Genomic DNA, 25041 nt, shown 5'->3' with positions numbered 1-25041 from the left:
AAATGGAGGAGAAGAGTCTGGAATGGTAATGTAGATGCCTAGATGTCGTTCTACAGCTCCCTGCCCTTCGAGCAAAATGATTCGATCTACCTACCGTATCCTAGGAGTATAGGAGTAGATTTTGATCGTGACATCCATGGCCGATACAACTTCCCTAAGGTCTACAACGTCAATGCCACAAAGCCTGAGGAAGCACTCACTTTCTTAGAAAAAGATTTAGGGGACTCCATGGTCCACTTCTTAGGCAAATTCTCTTCTTGCCTAGACCCCGCCTTTCTAACAACATGTAACTATATTAGATTACTTAGGACACTCCTCAAGCAACACCTCGCACCTACAAAATACCACCTTCCAGCGCTCTTTTTTTATATCAATGCGGAAATAAATAGTTGTGCCATGACTCAGCTAATGTTGCGTGCTACTCTACTCCCGTCATTTTGCATGGCCCTCCTTGAGGACATGAACAACAATCATTTCACCAACTGTAGCCATCCATTTTTGTCCACCACTCCTCTCCATGTTAGGATAGGCCAAAAAGGGTATATGCTAAGTAAGAACTTCCTTATTAAATCATTGAAGCCCCCTATGTCCCCATCTCACACTCAAGAGCCCGAGGAATAGATCCTCAATTTTGTATTGCCCCTCGAAGGTCATAATCAAGAAAAGAAAAGAAAGAGCGAAAGAAAAACAAGGGCCATCTTTCTCCATGGAGAGTCACCATCACTACACCTAGAGTGAACCCTAGCCCTTTTCCCCCATTGCACACTTAGGGTGCATCAAGGGCAGGACACACTAAGGGGAGCTCATGCTCACCTTTGGTTAGACTTGTCTCCCTAAGTCACGTCCACAGCACCTCCCCCTGCACAAACTGGTTCCTTAAGTGTGGGACAACGCACAGGTTTTACCCATGGCTCAGCCCAACTCCTAGTTCCACATCACGAGCACATGAACATAGCATAGTAAGGTAGGTAGACCCCCAAGAAAGTGCACAATCTTTCCTTTTTCAGGTACAGCTACGGCAATGAACCCCCAACTTCGGAGGCCCATCATCCACTCCAATAACCGGTCTACAAGCTCTCAGCTCAGGAATGCTGAGCTTTTTGCATATCGGCATACCAGGTAGGGTCAAGGCCTTCAATTCGAGTGTAGTTGGAGGGAATATGAACAAAGATTCCAATGAGCCCATAATGACAGGTGACTTTTCTTCTTAAACTAGATCAGCAACAACAAAATATCAACATATCATTGACAGATCATCATTAGTCTAATGAATGTAATGTGCCAAACCTCACTACAGTCCTACCAATGGTGCTTATAATAGCTCTTCCTTTGATTCCCCTACCATTATAATTTCCCAGGTGATCCATAGCAACATCCAAGTTCCAGCAATTTCTTCAATAACCCTAACCAAAATAGCTAGCTTCCAGCGTGCGCAAGCTAGAGTCCTAGATCCTGCTACAAGAGTTTGATTTGCAATTGCCATGACCACCCATCCAACCCTTAAGCCCTCATCAGTACCTCGCCAGTGCCATGGGAATGGCACTCGTCTAGGAGGGGGGTAATGTTAACCCCAATGCAAGGCAAAGAAAAAGAAGGCACGATAAAATACAAGAAAAATCTAAAATGCGGACACAAGCAACGAAATGGTGAAGAAGTGTAAGGACAGTCCCCGGAAATCCAAGGCAAGTGCAAAAGGTGAAAGGCACATGTTTAAATGCAAGGCGCCCTTGAAATTTTTGTAAAAGAGCGCTAGGCTCCCTGTGCAAATTGTAAAATCTAGACAAGCGTAGGTGAACGAATAGGATGGAATAGAAGGGAATAGGAAAAGAGGACCTTGGCAAGATGCTCGGTCATGTAAAAAGGGGATGAGTATCCAAAAGTTTTAGGGCTTGTATGTAAACCCAAAAAGTGAAGGAGAAGCTCATTCTTTGGTATGTGGCTAAAGTGGTCTCTTCTTCTCCTCTTGTCTTCTCTTCTTATTGCTTGCCTGTGCTTGTGCTTGAGAGAGAGTGTGTGAGAGGGTAAGGGAGTGAGTGAGTGAGGGTGAGGGACCGTGGTGGAGAAGCTCTCCATCTTCTCCTCTCTTCTTCTCTTCTCTCGTCTCGCATGCACAGCTATGAAATTATGGAGCTATCAAAGGGCTTGAGGCAGGAGGCGACTCCATCGAGCATCAAGGTAAGCTCACTACACTCGTAGGATCGAAGGTGCGTCGGCTAGGTGAGAGATAGCCATTTATGCTAGCTTGAAACACTTGAAACAATAAGCGATCCATGGGTCTTGGCGGTCGAGCGTGAGCTCCCACTACTATATAGGATTATTTCTCTAGAAAATTAAACAATGATCGATTGGCTCAAACTTACAAGAGAAGCATGCCCATGGTGGAAATAATGGTACCATGATAAGGCTATCTTTGAGTTTGCTATGACATGGAGCCAAATCAAGGCCACAATTCAAGACCAATATCTATCTCCTATGTATCAAACCCTCAAAATGAATGTGTTCTTTAGTTTCAAGCAACAAGAGCTGACTCTTAAAGGCTATTGGTCTTGATTTGTTACACTACAAAACTATGTGCACCATATCCCCATGAACTATTTGAACCCACCTCTCAGTGGGAAATTGGAAGCTATAAGGCCCATGGACCTAGAAGACCCCTTGATAAGGGCAAAACCACTAGTGGCCACACTTTTAGGACAATACAATAGGTTCAACGAGTTTCCTTATGTCAAAAGAACTATAGAAGACTACCATTAGAGGGAAACTTTAATCAAGGCTACATAAATCTTGCCAAATTCTCCAGAACTGTGGCAACAATAACAATAATAATAACATGAATTGGAATAATGAGTTGTGTTACTATAATTGCAACCAACCAAGCCACTTTCATGCTCAATGCCCCAACAAGGGAATGAACACCTATGCTAACGCTCCTTGGAATCCTTCTAAGAAAGGAAAATTTAATGCTTAAGGACCTAGATGTAGGGTAAGGCATAGAGCTAGGCCAATGGCTAGACAAGGGGTAGGCAAGGAATCAGGCATGGAGTTAGGAATTGCTAGCGATAAAGTGCATCCAACTCTTGATGAAGATGTGAAATGACAGGAATTATTCATGTCCCAATCAACAACTAGGCCATTGGCCTATAAACTAGAACTTCCACCTCATCTTGAAATTCATAATGTATTTCATATAAGCCAGTTGAAACCTTATTTTTCCAACCCTAATTATGTCCTAGGTAATGGAAAATGTGTAATTCCAACTTAGGAAATTTTGCAAGTTCAACGAGATCAAATCCTAGAGATAAAAGGTCTCCTAAGGATAAAAGTATATATAATCTAAGAATTCCAATGGACATGGTATTATTGTAGTGGTTACACTTTAAACTAGGAAAGGATAGATGCATTGTTCAAGTCCATTACTTTAAATAGAATATATTCATTGTTATTTTTTTAGGTTTATGTTTAAATCCTTTCCTTCATAGTTCTCATGTGAATACATAGAAGTGGTTGCATTTGTCTTCATCTCTTTTTCCCAATTTAACTTGATAAAGATGTTTGTTAAGCATACATATGCTATATCAAATTAAAATATTTTGAAAGTTTCTATAATTTGACAAAAGTTCAATGTACTAAAATGGAATTTGAGAATAATTTATGCACAAATACAATTTGGAAAAAGTAGTTGGATTTAATTTGAGAGTTACACATTATTCTTGAAGTTGACAACTTAGAGCTCACAACATGGATTCAAACCAATTGCCTTTCAAAAGTCATCAGCAAGATTATTAATTCACACCATAGAGAATTGAAAGGTGAAAAGTGAGTGGGACCCATATATGAAACTATCCATAGCATGGTGGGGACCTATAAAACATTTTTTCCCAAAGAGGATGCATTGAGAGTTTGCAAGTGCTCGACGATATATTCGACACATAAGAGATCCACAGAATATGCCTCAAGGAAGCCATGGCAGTGTGGCCTTCTTGGATCGATTTCAATTATCTTAGAGATATGCACATAGAAGGATTACATGATTGCATAATCACCATTGGCATTGAATGTGAGGCGAGATGACAACTATAGGATCTTGTGGAACAAAGTTATAGCTATAAAATGATAGTTGGACCCCATCATTAGGTGTGATATATAGCAAACTTGAACAAGACATTCCTAATCATGAGTTGGTTTCTATCAGAATAGCTACAACTTGATGTGATGTTTTATCTACAAGGCTCACTGTATGGTTATTTGTGTGCCAGTGTATTTGCATTGTATTTTTTTAATTGTAGACAAGTTGGACTCATTTGTAATAATATTAGTCTATTTGTGTGAATAATGCAACCCATCACATGTTGCTTGTTCATGTTGTATCAATGCCAAGTAATTTTATGGCCATTTTATGCATTCTCTTATTAAAAGATATGCTCCATGTTACATGCAAACCTTCATACTTGATAGAATTAGTCCTTTAAAAAATAATAGTTGGCTTGACTTACATTTCTTGCCAAGGAGGCCACTAATGTCTTGCAAAAAAACTAGAATTAATATGAAAAGCACATTTCTTTTATTGAATCCTGTTAATCTCAAGAAGTGGCTTCAAGAGTACAGCTTGCATCTAGCCGTGATTATGATGCACAATTCTCTTGAATCTTATTGGCTACTTGCAATAATGATGACCCCTAATCAAAAGTTATTGAGACCATTCTCTTCACGAGAAAATCATTAACTTTTAAGCTCAACTCCACAATGTTGAGATATCGAGCTCCACTCGTGATATGCCAGGGTGACCGTTGTGCATTTATGTCACCGACTTGTTAGTTGCAGATGCGGTTGGTACACCGCCCGTGAATAATAGCTAGATGACAGCTATCCTTATCTACTCTAGTTCGTGGCTCAGTTAGTATGCCACCTTAGTTAGTTGAGTTTGGTTTGAGACCCATATATAGGGTTCTTCTATTTCTATGTATTTGAGTTCTTTTGGCTTACACAACTAAGAAGAGGAAAACTGTTTTAAGCCTCCACCCTTGTGTGTATTCCCCCATTGTGCAAGCAAGAAAGCTACAAGTGAGACTCCTTCCTTCTCTCCCACAATCTTGACATGGTATCAGAGCCTTGTTTGTGGTAAGGAGCTCAAGAAAGCAAACCAAGTTCGCGGTGTTCTGGTAAGAGGACCAGTGTTGCTTTCATTTTCTGTTTTGAGAGCAAGCCTCTGCAGGTAGCACAGTCGGAAAGTGCAAGAGTGCATTGCCTCAGATTGAGACGCCCTTCGCGGTGTAGCAAGAGGGCAGTATATGCTGCGGGTGAGGACTTTAGCCCTCGGTTGCTCTGTTTTTTTGATTTGAGGCCATTTCGGGGCCTGTTTTGGAGACGGAAGTCTTCCGCAAGCACTCAGGAAAAGGCCCTTTTTTTGCTATGCGACCACTGTTCTACAGGTCGGTGAAAAGTTACTGTAGAAATTGCATTATATGCCTGTGCGCAGAGACATTGGGAGGTACAGAATCATCCTTGTTGCCAGTTGATGCAAAATCGTCACTAGGAAGTGAGTGTATGGTCAAATACCACTTTCGTCAGTTTTGCAGATTTTCCCTTGTGAGGTTGAAGCTGTGTTTTTTGCAGTGACAGAATTCTTTGTAGTGTTCTGTAATGGCGTCTGATTCTCTTTCACAGATTGTCACTGAAAAGCTTGACAAGAACAATTTCCAAGCATGGAAGTTTAGAATGACGAATTTCCTTATGGGAAAAGGATACTGGAAATTTGTTGCAGGAAATGAAGAAGAACCAATTCTTCCTGATGTTCCCAGTCAACAACAAATGCAGGCATTTAAAGGATGGCATGAGAGAGCCAGAAAAGTTATGTACTGGCTATCTATCAGTATTTCAGACTCTATGATTGTGCATATTCAGGATGCAAGTACGCCAAAGGAGGCACGGGATACTTTGTTAAAAATGTATAGCACAAATACACAAGCCAGGAAAATGCAGCTCAAGCAAGAGTTACACAATGTGCAAAGAGAAAGTATGAGCATCAATGACTACCACATGAAGGTGAAGAAGATTGTAAATACACTTGCTTCCATTGGGTCACCAGTGGAAGATGATGATTTAGTTTCTGTGACTTTGAATGGTCTAGGAAAGGATTATGCACAGTTTCGAACATCCATTTCCGTCCGTGAAAGATTTCCTGATTTTGAGGAGTTGATTGCTCTTCTAAAATCTGAGGAGCAGAGAAATGGTGATGCATCTTCTTCAGGAGGAACTTCAAAAGAAGCTGTCTTCTACTCAAATGCTGGAAAAGGTAGAGGCAGAGGTAGAGGAGGCCGATCTGGAGGCCGTGGTAGAAATCAGAATATGCAGCAAACTCAAGAAAACCAGTCTTATGGAGGAGGACGTGGTAACTTTAGAGGCAGGGGGAGCCAAAGAGGTCATGGTGGATGGCAAAGAGGCCAAAATGTAAATAGCAATGTTGAATACTACTATTGTGGTAAAATGGGTCATATGGCTAAAGACTGCTATAAAAAGCAGAATGACATCATGAATGGAAAATTGCAACAAGGAAATTATGCATATTCTAGTAGATAGGGTGATGACAGAAATGAGCATTTGTTTATGGTGCAGCACATGAACAATTTTGTGACAAGTGTAGAAGAAAGCAACGAAGTGTGGTATGTTGACTCAGGTGCGTCAAACCACATGACAGGTCATGCAGAATGGATGCAGGATGCAAGGAAAATGGAAAAACCAGGATTTGTGGAGACTAGTGATGATACTGCACATCCTATTGTGCAGATTGAAAAAATTCCTTTGTCCATGCAGGATGGGAAAAAGAAATACCTATCGGATGTATTTCATGTCCCGAATATCACCAAGAACCTGGTTTCTGTTGGTCAAATGGTTGAGTAGGGCTTGCAGGTCAGATTTAATCCTCATGGATGCTTTGTTGAGGATATGAAAAATAAAGGTCGCTTGATAGCAAAAGGAAAGAAGAAGGGCAGAATGTTTACATTGGATGTAGACATGCTTGAATTGAGTGCAGCAATGTTTGCACATGGGACCGATGTAGTTGCAGATATTGATATCTGGCATAAACGCATTGGTCATGTTAATGTACAACGACTTAAATCAATGCAGGCCCAAAATATTGTTGTAGGATTGCCTAAATTCAAGGTTGCAGAAATGCATAACGTATGTGAAGCCTGTCAATTTGGAAAACAGGCAAGAAAACCATTTCCTAGACATGTTCAAGAGAGTAAGAAGCCATTGGAATTAATCCACTCTGATGTGTGGACTACTAAAGCTGCATCTATAGGAGGCTGTCATTATTTTATCACTTTTATTGATGACTATAGCAAAAAAGTTTGGGTGTATTTTATGAAAAAGAAAAGTGAAGTGTTTGGGCATTTCAAAACTCTTAAAGCTATGGTTGAAAAAGAAACAGGTCTGCAATTAAAATGCCTAAGGTCAGATGGAGGGGGAGAGTACCTCTCAAATGAGTTTGCAAGGTTCCTGTAGGACATGGCATAAAGCAGCAATATTCATGCAGTCATACCCCACAACAAAATGGAATTGCAGAAAGGAAAAATAGGCATATTGGAGAGGTATCTCGTGTCATGCTCAACGAAAAAGACTTGCCAGATTTTTACTGGGCTGAAGCAGTTGCTACAGCAATCTACATAATGAACAGGACTCCCACTGCAGCAATACATGGGATGACTCCAGAGGAAAGGTATACTGGTAGGAAACCAGATATTCCTCATTTGAAAATTTTTGGTTGCATTGCCTATGTTCATGTGCCAGATGAGTTAAGATCCAAGTTGGATCCAAAAGCTGAGAAGTGCATCTTTACTGGCTACTCTCTGCACAGCAGAAAGGGTATAGATGCTATAACCCTTCTACTCATAAGTTTACAGTGAGCAGAGATGTTGTTTTTGATGAGATGAGTAGCTGGAATAAACCAGTAAATGTCATTGATGATGTAGATGCACAAAATGGGAATGCTGCACAGATTTCACAGCAGCAGTCACAAAATATTAGTGGACCTAGAGTGTTCTCTAGTAGTGGTTCACATTCTTCGCCATGGATAGGCAGATTGAGATTAGGAGAATCTCCTCAAAACAATGCAGATAATGGTATGCAGGTTTCACGAAAAGGAAAAGAAAAGGTAGATCAGCCCATGTTTGATGTGAATGCAGGTCACTCTTATGTGGATGGTGAATCCAGTGGCTCAGAACAGAGCATTGATGATGAGTTGGGTATTCCTTCTATTGTTACACCTGGACTAAGGAAGACCAGGGATATTTTGAGAGCACCTGGAAGTGAGTCTACTTTGTGCAGGTCTACTAGAGTTAGGTATCCTGTGGATAGATTGAAATATGATGGATTTACAGCCATTCATTATGCCTATATAGTCAAAGTGACATAGGAACAAGAACCCACTTCTTTTGAGCAAGCCATGGGAAAAGAAAAATGGGAGAAAGCCATGGATGAAGAAATGGATGCCTTGGAAGCAAATGCTACATGGGAATTGGTACCTTTGCCTAAAGATAAGAATGCAATTGGTTGTAAGTGGGTTTATAAGGTGAAACACAATGCAGATGGTTCTGTGAATAGATACAAGGCAAGATTAGTAGTCAAGGGGTATGCACAAACATATGGCATTGATTATGAAGAAACATTTAGTCCGGTTGCAAGGATGGCAATCGTAAGAGTAGTCATTGCTATGGCTGCATCAAAGGGATGGTCTTTACATTAGATGGATGTAAAGAATGCCTTCTTGCATGGTGATTTGCAAAAAGAGGTCTATATGGAGTAGCCACCAGGTTATGTGCATGCTATTCATCCTGAGTTTGTTTGCAGGTTGAAGAAAGCCTTGTATGGCTTGAAGCAAGCACCTAGACCATGGTCTGACAAGATAGGACAGTATCTTGTCACTATTGGATTTCAGATTTTCAAGGCAGATTTATCACTTTATGTGAGAAAAATAGAGAAAGGTATTATGCTACTTGTCATTTATGTTGATGATTTGATTATGACAGGTGATAGTGATGAAGATATCCTTCATGTGAAAATGCTATTGAAGCAGAAGTTTGAGATGAAGGATTTGGGAGAGCTGAATTATTTCTTGGGCATTGAGGTGATTAGATTACCAAGTGGGATATGGCTCTTGCAAAGGCAGTATGGATTGGACATACTGTCCAAATATGGGATGACAGGCTGTAAGCCTATTTCAGTTCCTTTGGAGCAGAATGTGAAGTTGAGCGCAGATGCAGGTGAGCTTCTCGAAGACCCTACTATGTACAGACGCATAGTAGGAAGTTTGATTTATATGACTATTACCAGGCTAGATTTGAGCTATGCTGTTGGATTGGTAAGGCAGTTTATGCAGGCTCCAAGGAAACCACATTTGGATGCGGCTAGACGCATACTCAGGTATGTGAAGTCCACATTGCAATATGGACTATTTTATGAGATTGGGGTTCAGATACAGTTGCATGGATACACTAATGCTGATTGGGCTGGTAGTATTTTTGATAGACGATCTACCTGGATATGTGTTCTCTTTTGGGAGTGCTGCAGTCTCTTGGAGCAGCAAGAAACAACCTACAGTTGCCTTGTCGAGCACAGAGGCTGAGTACAGGGGTGCAGCAATGGCTGCATGTGAGGTAGCTTGGTTGCATAACCTACTTTATGATATGCATCAGTCTCTACAGATGGGCCAGTTGTCATTTATTGTGACAACATGAGTAGTATACACTTGGCAAATAACCCAGTCTATCATGCTAGAACAAAGCACATTGAGGTGCATTATCACTATGTGCGAGAGAGAGTTTTACTAGGTCTTATTGATCTACTTTATGTCGGCATAGAGGATCAGGTAACTGACATATTTACGAAGGCATTGGGCGCAGAAAAGCTGCGTAAGTTCAGAGACCTGCTTGGTATACAAGAATTGGGATTGAGCTCTAGGGGGAGTGTTGAGATATCGAGCTCCACTCGTGATATGCCAAGATGACCGTTGTGCATTTATGTCACTGACTTGTTAGTTGCAGATGCGGTTGGTACACTGCCCATGAATAATAGCTAGATGACAGCTATCCTTATCTACTCTAGTTCGTGGCTCAGTTAGTATGCCACCTTAGTTAGTTGAGTTTGGTTTGAGACCCATATATAGGGTTCTTCTATTTCTATGTACATGAGTTCTTTTGGCTTACACAACTAAGAAGAGGAAAACTGTTTTTAGCTTCCACCCTTGTGTGTATTCTCCCATTGTGCAAGCAAGAAAGCTACAAGTGAGACTCCTTCCTTCTCTCCCACAATCTTGACACACAAACCACATATACAAGTTGAATAAGACAGATGTCAAAACGAGTAGCCACATAACTAGATCCACCAATACCTAGACATTTAGAGTAAAATCAAGTCCTATTGTTGGAAGCTTCTTATAGAAAAATTCCATGACAATACGCACTACAAACAATAATAATAATAATTTTCTCCTTATGTACAATGCTATAAAACCTCCTCCATGAAGGCCACAGCAGTGTAGCCTCATTGTATGTGATTTGTTGTGGGTGTGATAGGCATTTTGTATGGGGTGCAATTGCCAATGTAGCATGTCTTCTCAAGCAAGCTTGCAGAATTTCACGTTAAGCAATGAGGTCTATCGCAACTCCTAATGGTCTCTTTAGACTTAAATACCTCATTGCATGAGCAACTCAATGCATCTAGTATTTTACTCCTTTATCTTAATTCTAAAGGACAATTACATTAAAAGCATTGCATCTAGTATTTTACTCCTTTATCAAGACAAAAAAACCCTTGGATGGAGGTTGCATTGGCATGATGGGCTTCCTAACCAAGTATGCATTATATTATCTATCACAATATTGAATTTGGATAATGTGAACTAGCATTTCGTGCATGCTCTGTAGCTTCATTGCCACAAAGTGGCAAGTGAAGTTGCATGCAGTACTTCGCTCAACAATCCATTTCTCTTTCTCTCCTCTTTTTCCTCTCTGTTTTTAATTTTTTTATTTTCTCTTTTATATATATATATATATATATATATATATATATATATATATATATATATATCCCTCTCTCTTTTCTCTTTTCCTTCTCTCTCTCTCCCTTCTTTCTTTCTTCTTCTTCTTCTCTCTCTCTTTCTCTCTCTCTCTCTAAAAAAATGTTTAAATTTAAAAAATAAAATTCTCTTTCATATTTTCCCCCATCTCTCTTCCTATCTTCCTCTTTCTTATTCTTCTTTTACAAGGGAATGGGGGTGATAGCAACGAGGATTTGTGACATGAAATAGCGGCCTCGTTATAAGCATAGCTATATGCATTGCAGATTGAAATCTATGATGCATATAGCGATGCCTATAGTGACACACTTATAGTGATGCTAATTTCAACAATAATAGCGATGCTATTCTAAGTAAAAAATGCTTAAAACCCAAGCATGAGATTTTCTACAAATATTTTTAGGAGAGAGAGCATGAGGGATCGCCACTTCAAGAGGGAGAGGGAGAGGAAGAGGAAGAGGGATAAAGAGAGAAAAAGAGCTCCTCACCATTGTTGCCACCACTACCACCATACATGAAGAAAAGGGAGAAAGAAGGGAATCTGCAAAGAGAAGACACAAAAGAATTTATCTTCAGGCCTTTGAGGTAAGTATATTGCATCTTTTTGCTTTGTTTTTGTGTTTTCTTCTTTTTCTTTTTTTGCTTCTCTTTGTAATGAATTGCATTGAAAGAGAGGAAGAAAAGGAGGGAGAGGAAGGAAGGGAGAGAAAGAGAGAGAAAAGGAGGAAAAGGTAACAAAGAGAAAGAGGAAGAGAGACATGATATGAAGGAAGAGAGAGAAGAGAATGAGTGAGAGAAACAATAAGGGAGAGAGGAGGGGAGAGAAATAAAGAGAAAGGAAACAAAGAAAGAGAAAGCGAGAAACAAAGAGAGGGGGAAGAGAAAGAAAGAGGGAGAGAGAAGGAGGAGGTAGAAAAGAATGTGAGGTAAAGAGAGAAAGGAGAGTGAAAAGAAAAGAGAGAGAGGAGGGAGGAAAGGAGATAGAAAGATAAACAAATAGAGAGAGAGAGAGAGATGGAGAGAGAAATAGGAAAACAATGAGAGAATTAGAGAGAATAAAAATATATAAAAATAAAGGGGGAAGGGGAAAAGAAAGACACTGAGAGGTGGGGAGAGAGGGTCTTTCAATATCCTTGTTTTTTTAATTTTTTAATTTTTTATCTTTGATTTTGATTGTAACAAGATGTGTTGAGTGAGAGTGTGGAGGGAAGGAGAGAGAGAAATAGAGAGAAAAAGAGAGGGAAAGGAAGAGAGAGAAGAAGTAAGAGTGGGGAGGGAAGATGGGGGAGAGAGAGAAACAATGAGAGAGAGAAGGGGGGAGATAATTAAAGAAAGATGAAGGGAGGAAAATAAAGAAAGGGAAAGAGAGAGAGAAAGAGAGGTAGGAAAATAAATATAGAGGGAGATAGATAAAGATAGAGAGAGGGGGAGAGAAAAGGAATAGACAAAAGGAGATGGAGGGATTAAAATGGAGGAAGATCATCAATGAGAGAATGTTGCAAGGTATATCTTAATTAGCATGTCATGTGCCCTTATACTCAGTGTAAGTTTGCAATTAGATGAAAGCTTGGCTTGTCCATAAACCACGTACGATGCTTCGGCAAGTTTCAATCGGAGATCATTGACCAAGCAATTTCAGACTTTGAGCAAACGGTAAGAAAAGGATGTATCAATCGTACTTTACATTCGCAAAGTAATTGAATATTACATACAAAAATATTGGATGTGCCCTAAAAATTTCCTCCATAGAGGTGATGCTTTATCCCAAGAAACGCACGTAGTGCATCCTATTAAAAGAGTTCGTGGGTATGCGATGGATGGAGTGCTTGAGCCAATATACCAATTGGAGGGCATGCCACAAACTACATCCTTGATACCAAAGGAGATAGTAGATCTTTCAAACATTCCTCCAATATTGGAGCCTGAGATGGAGACAATGATCAATGCGTTACTGTGCCCATGGATACCAAATCATCTAATCCACTAAGAGAGGAAGCATCTATATCATTGTATGATGGGTGTTGAGTATCTTTCTTAAAGACACTACTTGCACTCCTAAGTGTGCATGCAAAGTACGGGTGAAGTGATGCAAGTGTGACCGAGTTGCGTTGAGAAACATAGATCTTGAGCATGGTTTAGCTATGAAGGATAGAATACATAGACATGAACCATGATGACATAGAGAAGAGACAATGATTGTTACTCAAGTAAATTATGTTTCATGATTAAGTTCTTGGACTCATAAACACAATCTTGAGTAGGACATAGATTGGAGATACAAAGTACACTAGCATTGCATTGAAATAAGAACCAAGTACATGCTTATGTAGCCTTTGGGTTGTTCCACTCTCATCACTATGCTTATGGGATACAAAGCATCTCTTCCTAGAGTATACATCATTTGTCATATCTTTCAACACCCCCCCTCAAATGATGAGTTCCTACACTTGCTGGCTTTTGCCCCCCCTATATGATGACACGTCTCGAGAGACTGGCCCATAGGCAACCTAGTCAAGTTAAAGCTTAAAACTGTACATTTTTAGCAAGGGTTTTTACAAAACAACATCCAGTAAGGAAAACAAAATTCACTATAGGAAAGCATAAGATCCACTATGGGAAAGATACGATTATTATTTTTTCAAAATAATTTGTCAGAGTTATTGTCGATATAGCGAAAGCATCTTCTTCAATCATAAACTGATTTTGATAGTTATCATTCTGCACTTCTTGTGCTCTTTTCCTATGGAAACATTCATTGGGCACAGTCTTACCACAATAATGACATGTGACCCGATCCTTGTTGTTGGTGTTGAATCCTCGTCAACGTCCTTTTGCTCCGTAAGTTCCCTTAGTATACAAGAGATTGTCATTTGAGATTATTTATTTTACATCCTTGTTTTTAAGTTTACTTTCTCTATCAAGTAGAGAATGTTCAATGTCTTTGAGTGAGAGATTAGGAACATTACTTAGGGTAAACACAAGGTTCTCATATGGTTCTTGATTTACACTTGCTAATAGCACTACTATGGCTTCATCCTCATCTATGTTCTTCTTTGAAGTTGTAAGTTGAGTTTGTATGCTCTTAAACTTGTTAATGTGCATGGTCATAGAAGAACTATCCTTTATATCTAGGTTATATAACTATATGAGTAATTTTACTTTTGATTTTTTAGCTTGAGTTCCAAAGATCCTGTCAAGCTCATCCCATGCCTTTTTTGCATCTTTGATGACGGATATATGGTATAATACATCATCAGATTATCCCCAGATAATGATGCCTATAGCCTTGTTGTTAATCTTTTTCCACTCTTTTGTCTTGAGCTAGACTTCTTCAATGAACCCATCTTCATCATCTTCCTTCTTGCCATCTGCATCTCCTGTATCATCCTCAAAAGATTCCAGAGGTCTTTTCTCATGAGATGATACATTGTCTTTTCTTTCCATGCATGAAAGCCTTCACCATTGAATTTGGCTATTTGCTCAAGTTCAAACATTTTGAAGGAGGTCTTACAGCAAGTATACTCGGGCAGTGTATATCCTTTTCTAATGAGATTGAGGCTTACAAGGGATTTAATCAATTGGGCTTTCCACATTAAAAATATTCATGTTTGTTATTGCAAGAACTGAAGTAAAACCAGCAAATGAGTTGTTCTTGGATATGTCAAGAAACACAAGTGCCAAGAAACACTAGATAAGTATCAAGTGATACTATGTAGTTGAAGCACTTGATATTAATCTTGAGTTTAATTTCTTCCTTCGCTTGTTGATTTGAATGGAGAACTAATTAGATCAGAGTGAATCAAAATTGCATAGGGTTTGTTGAGCCCAAAGGAGTGAGAAATTAAGGAGGTTATTAGCTTGAGCTCAAAAGCTATGTCTGCCCTCTGTTTAGGGTTAATAGACAGACTAGTTTTTCACTTACATCAGTGTGTACATACAATCATTGAAGAGGATATCTAGTTGGTATAAGGCCTATGAGGTGGGCTTCAAAAGCTCTATGATCACATGTTGAATCATCCTTTGTGTTAGGAGCTAGGAGCGTACTACCAACGCATGCATAGATCTAGATAGTGATGATGAATTTATGCAATGCTAGAGTTATAAAACACCAATTTTAGACTCTGATGTGACACAAAAGAGAATTGTGAGGTGTAAAAAAAATCTCCATAAGGAAGCCTGAAGAGATTTGGCTTATATGAAAAGATATGAGAGCTCCAAGAAAGGTAGGTACAGAGGCTGGCTATAACTGCCACATGAAGGAAAGAGTAGAGTTGGAGTGAGGAATGAGCTCATGAGCTAACAATGAGCTAACCAAAGATAAAGGGGAGCTGAAGGAAGAGTTTTATGAGCTTAGCCATGCTAATCATGACTCTAGTGCCATTTTGAGAAACACAAATCTTGAATATGGTTTAGCTATGGAGGATAGAATACATAGACATAAATCATGATGACACAAACAAGAGATAATGACTATTACTAAAGTGAATTAGGTTCCAAGATTAAGTGTTTGGACTTATAAATACTATCTTGAGTAGGACATGACAATGACACAGATTAGAGATACAAGTACAATAGCATTACATTGAAATAAGAACCAAGTACATGCTTATGTAGCCTTTGGGTTGTTCCACTCTCCTCACTGTGCTTATGGGATACAAAGCATCTCTTCCTAGAGCACACATAATTTGTCATATCTTTCAACGAGTTGTTTATGTACATTCTATGCTCCACTGATTTTGACTCCATTATTAAAAATAGTTTTTGTGCTTTTCAAAAGTGCTTAGTTTTTTTTTAGGTTGCTAAAATATCACATATTACCACTTAGAAACATGATGTCTAAGTCCCATGATGAACTAAGGAAAGATTTTCTTGGATGACCTCCCACACAAATTAATGCCCAAAGCTTGTACAAGTTGAAAATCGTCCACAAGGAGTCACATCCAAGTGAAATGTGACGATTCTTATTTTTGTATGAGTTGCCATATTTGACCCACTTATAAATCAACCATTTGTTGCATCCCATGCATATTTTCAAGAATTTGGATAGCTTATTATGGAACCATATTATAGAAAATAGAGACACTATTATAGGGATATGAATGGATTTGAAGGAGATAGGCAAGATAGAGGTGCTTTGCTGAGCTCTGATAGTCACTTATGACTACCTTGTGCTCCTTGGGTCTTATCCACTAAAGAAGAGCACATGGTGAAGTAAATTATCAGGTCTATTCACACCTCAACGGGTATGATGTGTTCCCTCATATCTGTTTTTCCTAAACATGACCAACTATCATGGCTAAAATCCCATGATTGGCATAAGATATGCTAGGTTTTTCCAAACCTTGATAGCAAGTAACCTAAGTATTTTGCTAGTTATTCAATCTTCATAGTGCTTCAAATGTTTGACAGTTTGTACTGCCGATTGCGATCACAAGGTGCCTCACTCTAGAAATATGCTCGATGATCTTTAGATTTTTTAATTTAGCGCAATGGATCTCACAGAAGAAGATCAAGACATCCTCTATTGAATCCATAAGGTGGGGAGTGGTGGAGACGATTTGTCTCTTTAAGAAGTACCTACCCACGAGCGTGCTCACAATACAAACTCACCTCCTCGTACATCTCATACTAGATGAAGTGGAGATTATGGGACCCATCTATATGTAATGGATTTTCTTCTTAGAGCACTTCATGAAAACCGTGAAGGGCTTTGTGCGACAAGCTCGCGACCAAAAGGTAGCATGGCCAAAGTTGGCTATTAGTGCATATTTCGAAGTGGCTACCGACGATGGATTTAGACAAGAGTATGCTATGGTCTCACTAAAGGACAATGATAGATTGGCCAGAGATGTGGTGGTTGAAAGTAGAAAAAATGATGGATGGTGCCATGGAGGAGAAATTGAATCGTTTTTCTAAGTTGCATAATGCATCCATGGAGAAGTGGCCCGCCAAGTACAGGCAGGCTAGAAGAGAGTGAGAGGGAGCGTGATTAGAATTTTGAGGTAGTACACACCATCGACGGGATTTGATATCTCGAGGGCATGGAGGAGATGTCGCGGTTTTTGTCTATGTGACGATTGCATGAAGCTTTGATCGCAACTTCTTGTGAAGAGATAGAGGTCTCTACGGAAGGAGTGGGAATTCTGGAGGGGATGTAGTCCCAAGGTGACCACATGCTTTATTTGCTATCATATCTAGATTCTATATGTAACAACTAATCTAATCATTTCAGTGTACAACACAAAATCTACAGTGTGGTGTGGTCGCATATGCAACATTTTTTAGTTGAGAACATCGACAAAATGAGCTCCACAATGATTGTGATATCATGGCAAAGTTTGAGCAAGAGAGCGGATAGTGGGCCATAGATCTAAATATTGTAGTAGATAAGATGGAGTATTTTGGTAACTTGCAAAGTTTTATCTCAATGGATTACCATAGCTTCTCCATTATCATAATCGATGTATAGTGGTTTAAAGTGATATTGCAAGGAGTTGGGACAACCATTCGACAAGGTCTATCTAGATTTCTAGAGGTAGATTTTGTGAAAAAATGGATGGATTCATGCGACATATTTATCCTATTACCGAGCATTGTGAACATGTGCATGACCTTTTTTATTAATTTCTCCACAACAAACAATCACAAATGTTGATTCACTCTTATATGAGATATTGAACATGTAATCTTCTATCCAAACCCCCGACAACCTTGCTGGTGGTGTGTTGTGTTGTCAACACCTCGGAGTATGTGAGTGTATGATAAAAGCAATGTCCCTAGCATAGACGAGGAGAGTATATAGATAGAGGGGTCGATGTTGTAAAGGGTGTAGGACAAAGGAAGCCTAGAGTATATAGAGGAAACATGCGTGGGTAACATAGATGAAGAGGCAGGAGGCTAGGATATTTTCGAGAATGAAGTGGACTCCTTTTCTGTGGTGACCTATCTATAGGCATTTTAGTGTATGCCAGAGCTATGCCAAGAGCTTGACATGGAGCCATAGACCAGGTCATATTTGCATCTGTTTGCTCAATTCATTGATAATTTGCTTTTAAGAGTACTTTAGTATATGCATTTTAATTAGTACCCTTTTTTGTAGAGTTATGTTGTTTTGTTATATTAAATTAACTATCGTTTTCTATTTGTACAAGTTATCTTTGACAATACCTAGAGAGTAGGATGAGTCAAGGGATGACTGATGAGAAGCTGCAAGAGATATTCACACGTATGTCTCTAGATCAGATGGCCCGCTTTAGAGATACAATGGACTAGGAGTTGTCATGGACATCATTGGGCCATTCTGAGGTCTACTTTAGTATACTCTGATACTTCAATCTCTAGTAGGCGAGGATGCTCTAGACTATCCCCTGATGGAGAGAGTGGTTCTGGGAGGTGTTGCAGAGATGAAGATGTTATGAGCCCACGGTTGGGGTTGTAGAAAGGGTGGCATAGGTGGGTGTTGTGGAGGAACCAATGCAGCATTGTGAAGAGACTGATGTGGTTAATGAGTTGAGGGATGAGTTGTACTGGTTTTAGAGAGGGTGGCTCAAGTGGATGTAATGTCTCATATGAGAGAGTTATGCGAACAAGTATTTAGGCACAACGTTTTGAACCATTGGAAGAATATACCAGAGGGGAGTAAGGACTATGTAGTGGCATCTTTGCATGAGGAGTTTCTAATATCTACGATGACAGAGATGTTTTCCATAGGGTAGATGATGGAGTGTATACATATACATATCACATAGACGATCAAGTGCACGCAAGGCAATTAAGAGTGGTGTCTCAAAGCCTGAGTGGCTGGATATAGAGGATTGGCGAAGACTCAACGAGGAGGCCACAGACTCTCTAGGATGATGGCGGCACTAGTGGGAGGTAGCGAGGATACGTTTTGAGGCAGGGGTCGCGTATCATCTAGGGAGTGGCAGTCACATTACTTATTTGGAGGACTTTGTTTTCGTTCTTCTCGCTTTCTTATTTGGAATATCACTTGCACTAATAACCTTGTTTCTAACAATGCTATTATGTTTTCTTTGTAGCACTCCATCGCAAACTATGATCGTAGGTTTGGAGACTTGATATGCAGAGAGATAGAGTCTCACTACACTTATCAATAAATTATATATGCAGGACAGCCTAGTAAGTCAATCATCTTTCTCGTCTACAGTCATTAGTTTTTTTGCGATGCATTATGTATGGTGGACTAATGTTTGATTTTTTATTTTGTAGTTTTTTTTTCGATGCTCCTTTGCATTAGGACGAGCTTTCAGATGGTGAGGATTTATAGTATGCACTTGGATTCATGGAGTGCACATCATTTTCTTTTTTAGTCTTTGATCCATACATATCTCTTTCATATAACATTCTTTAAATATATTTTTTATCATTTGTATAAAATCGCTCTTTGTGATATTTACAGATAGATTTTCATTTTTGTTTTGCACTATTCTTTCCATGTTCCATGTAATTTTATAAGATTGTATCCCCAATCTTGTACTTATTTTATGAGTTATCAGTCTTGTGGTTTTAAGTAGTTTTTGAGCATGTATTTATGATGATTTATGTATTCAATATGTAATTTCTTTGTAGAATATTATTCAATACATGGTGTTGTGGGTGCCCTGCCACCAATTTTTTTCGATAATTGTTGTTATTTGCATCGCTAATTTATTACATGTGTTGCTATCTTAGTCGGTGGGTGCATCACAAAGCGTGGCCATTTTCATCACTATATGTATCACAAAGCGATGCTAATAGCAACACAAAATAACAATGCAAATAGCGATGCTATTAGTGACGAATTTGTAGAGATGTCTATATCGACACTTTTAGCAATAACTAGTTTAAAATTTTGGATGAATACTTGCATCGCTTTGAACGTCTCTATATGGCATGTATCTTGAGGTGTTCTTCTCTCTCTCTCTCTCTCTCTCTCTCTTCCTCTCTCTCCCTGCCTTTCTTCTCTCTCCCTCTCTCCTATCTTTTCCTTCACTCTCCCTCTCCTCTTTTTTCCCTTTTTTTCTTCTTTCTCTCTCTCTTCATTCTCTCTTTAAAGTTTTTTCTTTTTTCTCTTTCTCTTTCAAGTTTTTTCTCTCGCTCTCTTTATTTTTCTCTTTCCTCTCTCCTCTCTTTTTCTTCTCTCTCTCTCTCTCTCTCCCTCATTTTTCCTTTTTTTCTCTCTTTCTCTCTTAAATTTTATATTTTCTCTCTCTCTCTATAATTTTCTCTATGTTCCTCTCTCTCTCTCTCTCCTTTTCTCCTCTTCCTCTCTCTCCCCGCCTTTCTTCTCTCTCCCTCTCTCCTATCTTTTCATTCACTCTCCCTCTCCTCTTTTTTCCCTTTTTTTCTTCTTTCTCTCTCTCTTCATTCTCTCTCTTTAAAGTTTTTTCTTTTTTCCCTTTCTCTTTCAAGTTTTTTCTCTCGCTCTCTTTATTTTTCTCTTTCCTCTCTCCTCTCTTTTTCTTCTCTCCCCCTCTCCTCAATTTTCATTTTTTCTCTCTTTCTCTCTTAAATTTTATATTTTCTCTATGTTCCTCTCTCTCTCTCTCTCTCTAGTTTGCTCTCTTTGATTATTTCTCTCGATTTTTTATTCTCTCTCTCTCTCTCAATTTTCTTTTCCTCTCTCTTTCTCTTTCAAGTTTTTTTCTCAGTGTCTTTTCTTTCTCTATTGTTCTCTTTCCTCTCTTCCCCTTCCTCTCCCCCTATTTTCTCTCTCTTAAATTATATACTTCATCTCTATCTCTCTCTCTCTTAAGTCAAAAACTATATCAAAAAATGTTTAATTTATAAAATACCATTCTCTATCTACTTTTCTCCCTCTCCCCCTCTTTTTCTCTTCTTCTTATTTTTCTTCTTTTCTCTCCCTCTCTCTTCTTTTCTTCTCTCCCCAATTTTCTTCTCTCTCTCTCTCTCCTTTTTTAATTTTTTCTTTTTTTTCTCTCTCTCTCTTTTAATTTTTTCTTTTCTCTCTCTAATTTTAACTTTCTTCTCTCTATAATTATCTTTCTCTATGTCCATATTATCTATTTTTCTTCTTCTTCTTCTCTCCCCCCTCTCTTTCCCTCTCTCTCAAATTTTATATTTCCTCTCTCTATAATTCTCTTTGTGTTCCCTCTCTCTCCTCTTCTTTCTTTTCTTCTCTCTATATCTTTCTATCGGTTTTTTGTTCTCTGTCTCTATCTCTCCTCATTTTTCTTTTCCCTCTCTTTCTTTTCAAGTTTTTTTCTCACTCTCTTTTTATCTTTTCTTTTCTCTGTATTTTTCTATTTCCTCTCTTCTCCTATTTCCTTTCTCTCTCTAAGTCAAAAAAATATCAAAAAAAGATTTAATTTAAAAAACTATTCTCTTTCCTCTTTTTCCTCCCTCTTTTCATGTTTCTTCTTCTTTTTCTTCTTCTTCTTCTCTCTCTCTCTCTCTCTCTCTCTCTCTCTCTCTCTCTCTCTCTCTCTCTCTCTTTTCCTTTCTTTTTCTTCTCTATTTTCCTCTCTATAATTCTCAATTCTCTCTTCTTCTCTCTCTCTCTCTCTCTCTCTCTCTCTCTCTCTCTCTCTCTCTTTTCCTTTCTTTTTCTTCTCTATTTTCCTCTCTATAATTCTCAATTCTCTCTTCTTCTCTCTCTCTCTCTCTCTCTCTCTCTCTCTCTCTCTCTCTCTCTCTCTCTCAAAGTGTGTGAAAAACTATGTCCAAATAAATTTAAATTAAGAAAGAGCTTTCAAAAATATTTAATTAAAAAGAAAGTTTAATTTAATTGAGAAAAAGAAAGTTTAATTTAATTGTGTGAGAGAGAGAGAGAGAGAGAGAGAGAGAGAGAGAGAGAGAGAGAGAGAGAGAGAGAGCTTATACCCTACACATGAGAAAGAGAGGGAGGGAGGGAGGGGGGAGGAATTTAATTAAGAAGGGGAAGGGGAGAAGAAAGGGAGAGATTACACATGAGAGTGAGGGAGGGGGTTTTAATTGAGAGAGAGAGAGAGAGAGAGAGAGAGAGAGAGCTTATACCCTACACATGAGAAAGAGAGGGAGGGAGGGGGGAGGAATTTAATTAAGAAGGGGAAGGGGAGAAGAAAGGGAGAGATTACACATGAGAGTGAGGGAGGGGGTTTTAATTGAGAGAGAGAGAGAGAGAGAGAGAGAGAGAGAGAGAGAGAGAGAGAGAGAGAGAGAGAGAGCTTAGGCACTACACATGAGAGGAGGGGGCTTTTAATTAAAAAGGGAAAGGAAAAGGAAAATGAAGAGATAACAAATGAGAGAGAGGGGATGGATTTTTAATTTTTAAAAGGGAGGTTCGGGAAGCCCTCTGGAGGTTTGAGGCTCCCCGAACCTACAACCAAAATAATATAGTAGTATAGATACATAGATTCCATTCTATTTGTTGATATCCTTTGTGTGATTTCTACTAGGCATTTTTATTTTTAGATATATAATTCTTTGTGTAATTTCTACTGGAAAATTTTAGATATGTAATTCTATTAATAATAATATGAATATGCACATAATGTTACTGATGCTCAATTTTGAACAAACATCACCAATGTTTAAGTTTCTTTCAAGCATTGAATGTGATGCATGTGAAAATGATAATTCATTGCAAAGTGATGCATGTGAAAATGATAATTCATTGCAAATGTGTATCCACTATGTTAACTACTTATGTGACTATTTTGATATTCTGGACTTTGCATGTAAATTGCATTGACCTATCGATTGACCAACAGGGCCATAGGGGATGATATTATGGACTTTGCATACAAATTGTATTAAACCTACCAATTGACCAACAAGTCCATGGGGGATGATAGTGCTTTCATTCGGACTTTACATAAAATTGTATTGAACCTACCAATTGACCAATAGGTCCATAAGGGATGATAGTGCTTTCATTTGGACTCATTGCTAGTGAAGTGTGCAAGATTTGCAAAATGAGCAAGTGCATTATGTCATTTGTTTAACACCATTGGATATACATTATGTTGTAGCACTTGGTTACGGTGTAGAGCAAATTGTGTGTGCAATTTAGAATGTGTTCACTCCTTCCAATAGTTTAAGAGTACTTTAGGTTTATTCTTAACTCAAAACGTGAAGAGCATTACACAACATTTCTCAACTTATTGACACCCAGGGGCCAGGACAAAGCCCCTCTAGGTAGACCGCATAGGCGCGGTGGTGTGCTTGGAGGAGGTTCTAGCATGTGTGCAAATATCATCATACTCTTGCTCACATTCACTCGGGACGAACAATGACCATCATTATGCTCTAGAGTCTAGCGAACCCCTCTTCATAGGAATTAATTAATTAATTAATGTTGACACAAGAACCATTCTAAGGACACAGTTCAAAGCGCGGACACGCACGTCGCATGAGTCGTGACTGGAGAAAGCGCCCCTTCGCCCACCAACCACCCGCGCGAGAAGGCCTGCTGGCGCAGCGACCCCCGCTGCTTCCACTCCGACTTCTGCAAGGGTGGCTGCCGCCGCGGTGCCTCCCTCCCATGGCGTCTTCGAGTGCTGGCTCCACCCCGCCCGCTACCGAACCCACCTCTGCAAAGATGGCGTGCACTGCGCCGCGGGAGTTCTCCCATGGCGTCTTCGAGTGCTGGCTCCACCCCGCCCGCTACCGAACCCACCTCTGCAAAGACGGCGTGCACTGCGCCGCGGTGGCTCCTGCGAGTTCTCCCATGGCGTCTTCGAGTGCTGGCTCCACCCCGCCCGCTACCGAACCCACCTCTACAAAGACGGCGTGCACTGCGCCTGTCGCATCTGGTCATCGCATATGCTTCTTTTCCCTCTCCCCTTCGCAGCTACGCCTCCTCCCCTCTCCCGATGACCTTGAACAACAGCTTCCACCTCTGGCAGATCACCGTCCTTGCTAATTCGACTCCATAATGCCCGCCTTTCATGCCTCAATGTCATGCATGCTGCATCTGTCCATGCAGCTAACTTGACGTTCTCTCCTTCCTACCATCCTTCGTCAACTAAATGATTCAACAAATATCCCAGATAGATAGCAAACATGAGCGAACGATTCAAAGCATGCCTGTGTGGAATAGAAGAAGAGAAGAACAAAAAGAGATGAGAGAAGTGAAGAGATTGAAAGGGACAATGGGATAGGGTGAGAGGGATAAAGGAAGAGTACTAAAGAGAGTGAGAGGGAATGAAATGTCTCTAGCGAGAGAGAGAGAGAGAGTGAGTGAAGAAGATAATGTGAGAGAATGAGATACAAAGTGAGGGAGGCAGGAAAAAAATAGAAGAGTGTGGAAGAGGATGCAAGGGAGAGAAGAGAATGAGAAGGGGGGTTTGAGGAATAGAGTAAGAGAGATGGGGAGGAGAGAGAGAAAGTGTGTGAAAGTAGGAGACACAATGTGTGAGAGAGAGATTTGAAGTGTCAATTAATTACTTTTTCATGCACTGATGAAATGCGACACAAATTTCTTTTCCCCCAAATTTTCACAACTGAGGAATCCAACCACCTCCTAATGATAATGCTACCTCCACAAAGGTAGAAAATGTTACCTTGCTAGGCCTACCAATGTGGTCTAAGGCATCCTTACTGGAACAATCCTACTAGCTCTGAGATGTATAACAAAGTGGGGTCCCTGCCCTACACTAAGTGTCTAGCTAAGTTTGGGAAGAATCCAGTTTGATATGCCAAAGGACTCTGTTGTGAAGCCCACATACCATACAATCAAGATATACATAATACCAAAGTTCGCTTGCTAAAAAAATCTCCAATACTATTTAGGAAAGGGAGAGATGGAAAGGGAGAACGACAATATAGAGGGAGGGAGGGAGCGGAGGTAGAACAAATAGTGGGTGAAAGAGAGAGTGTGTATGAGAGAGAGAGAGAGAGAGAGAGAGAGAGAGAGAGAGAGAGAGAGAGAGGGAAAACGTATAGAGAGAGAAAGAGAGAGGAGATAAAGAGAAAAAAGAGAGAAATAGAAAGAGGAGAGAGAATAGAGGAAGAAAGATAGC

Source organism: Lygodium microphyllum, chromosome 26, assembly GCF_053477565.2.
Source record: "Lygodium microphyllum isolate KBCC chromosome 26, Lygodium_microphyllum_v1.1.10, whole genome shotgun sequence".
Classification (NCBI taxonomy): Eukaryota; Viridiplantae; Streptophyta; class Polypodiopsida; order Schizaeales; family Lygodiaceae; genus Lygodium; species Lygodium microphyllum.
Note: the sequence above shows the minus strand (reverse complement) of the source record.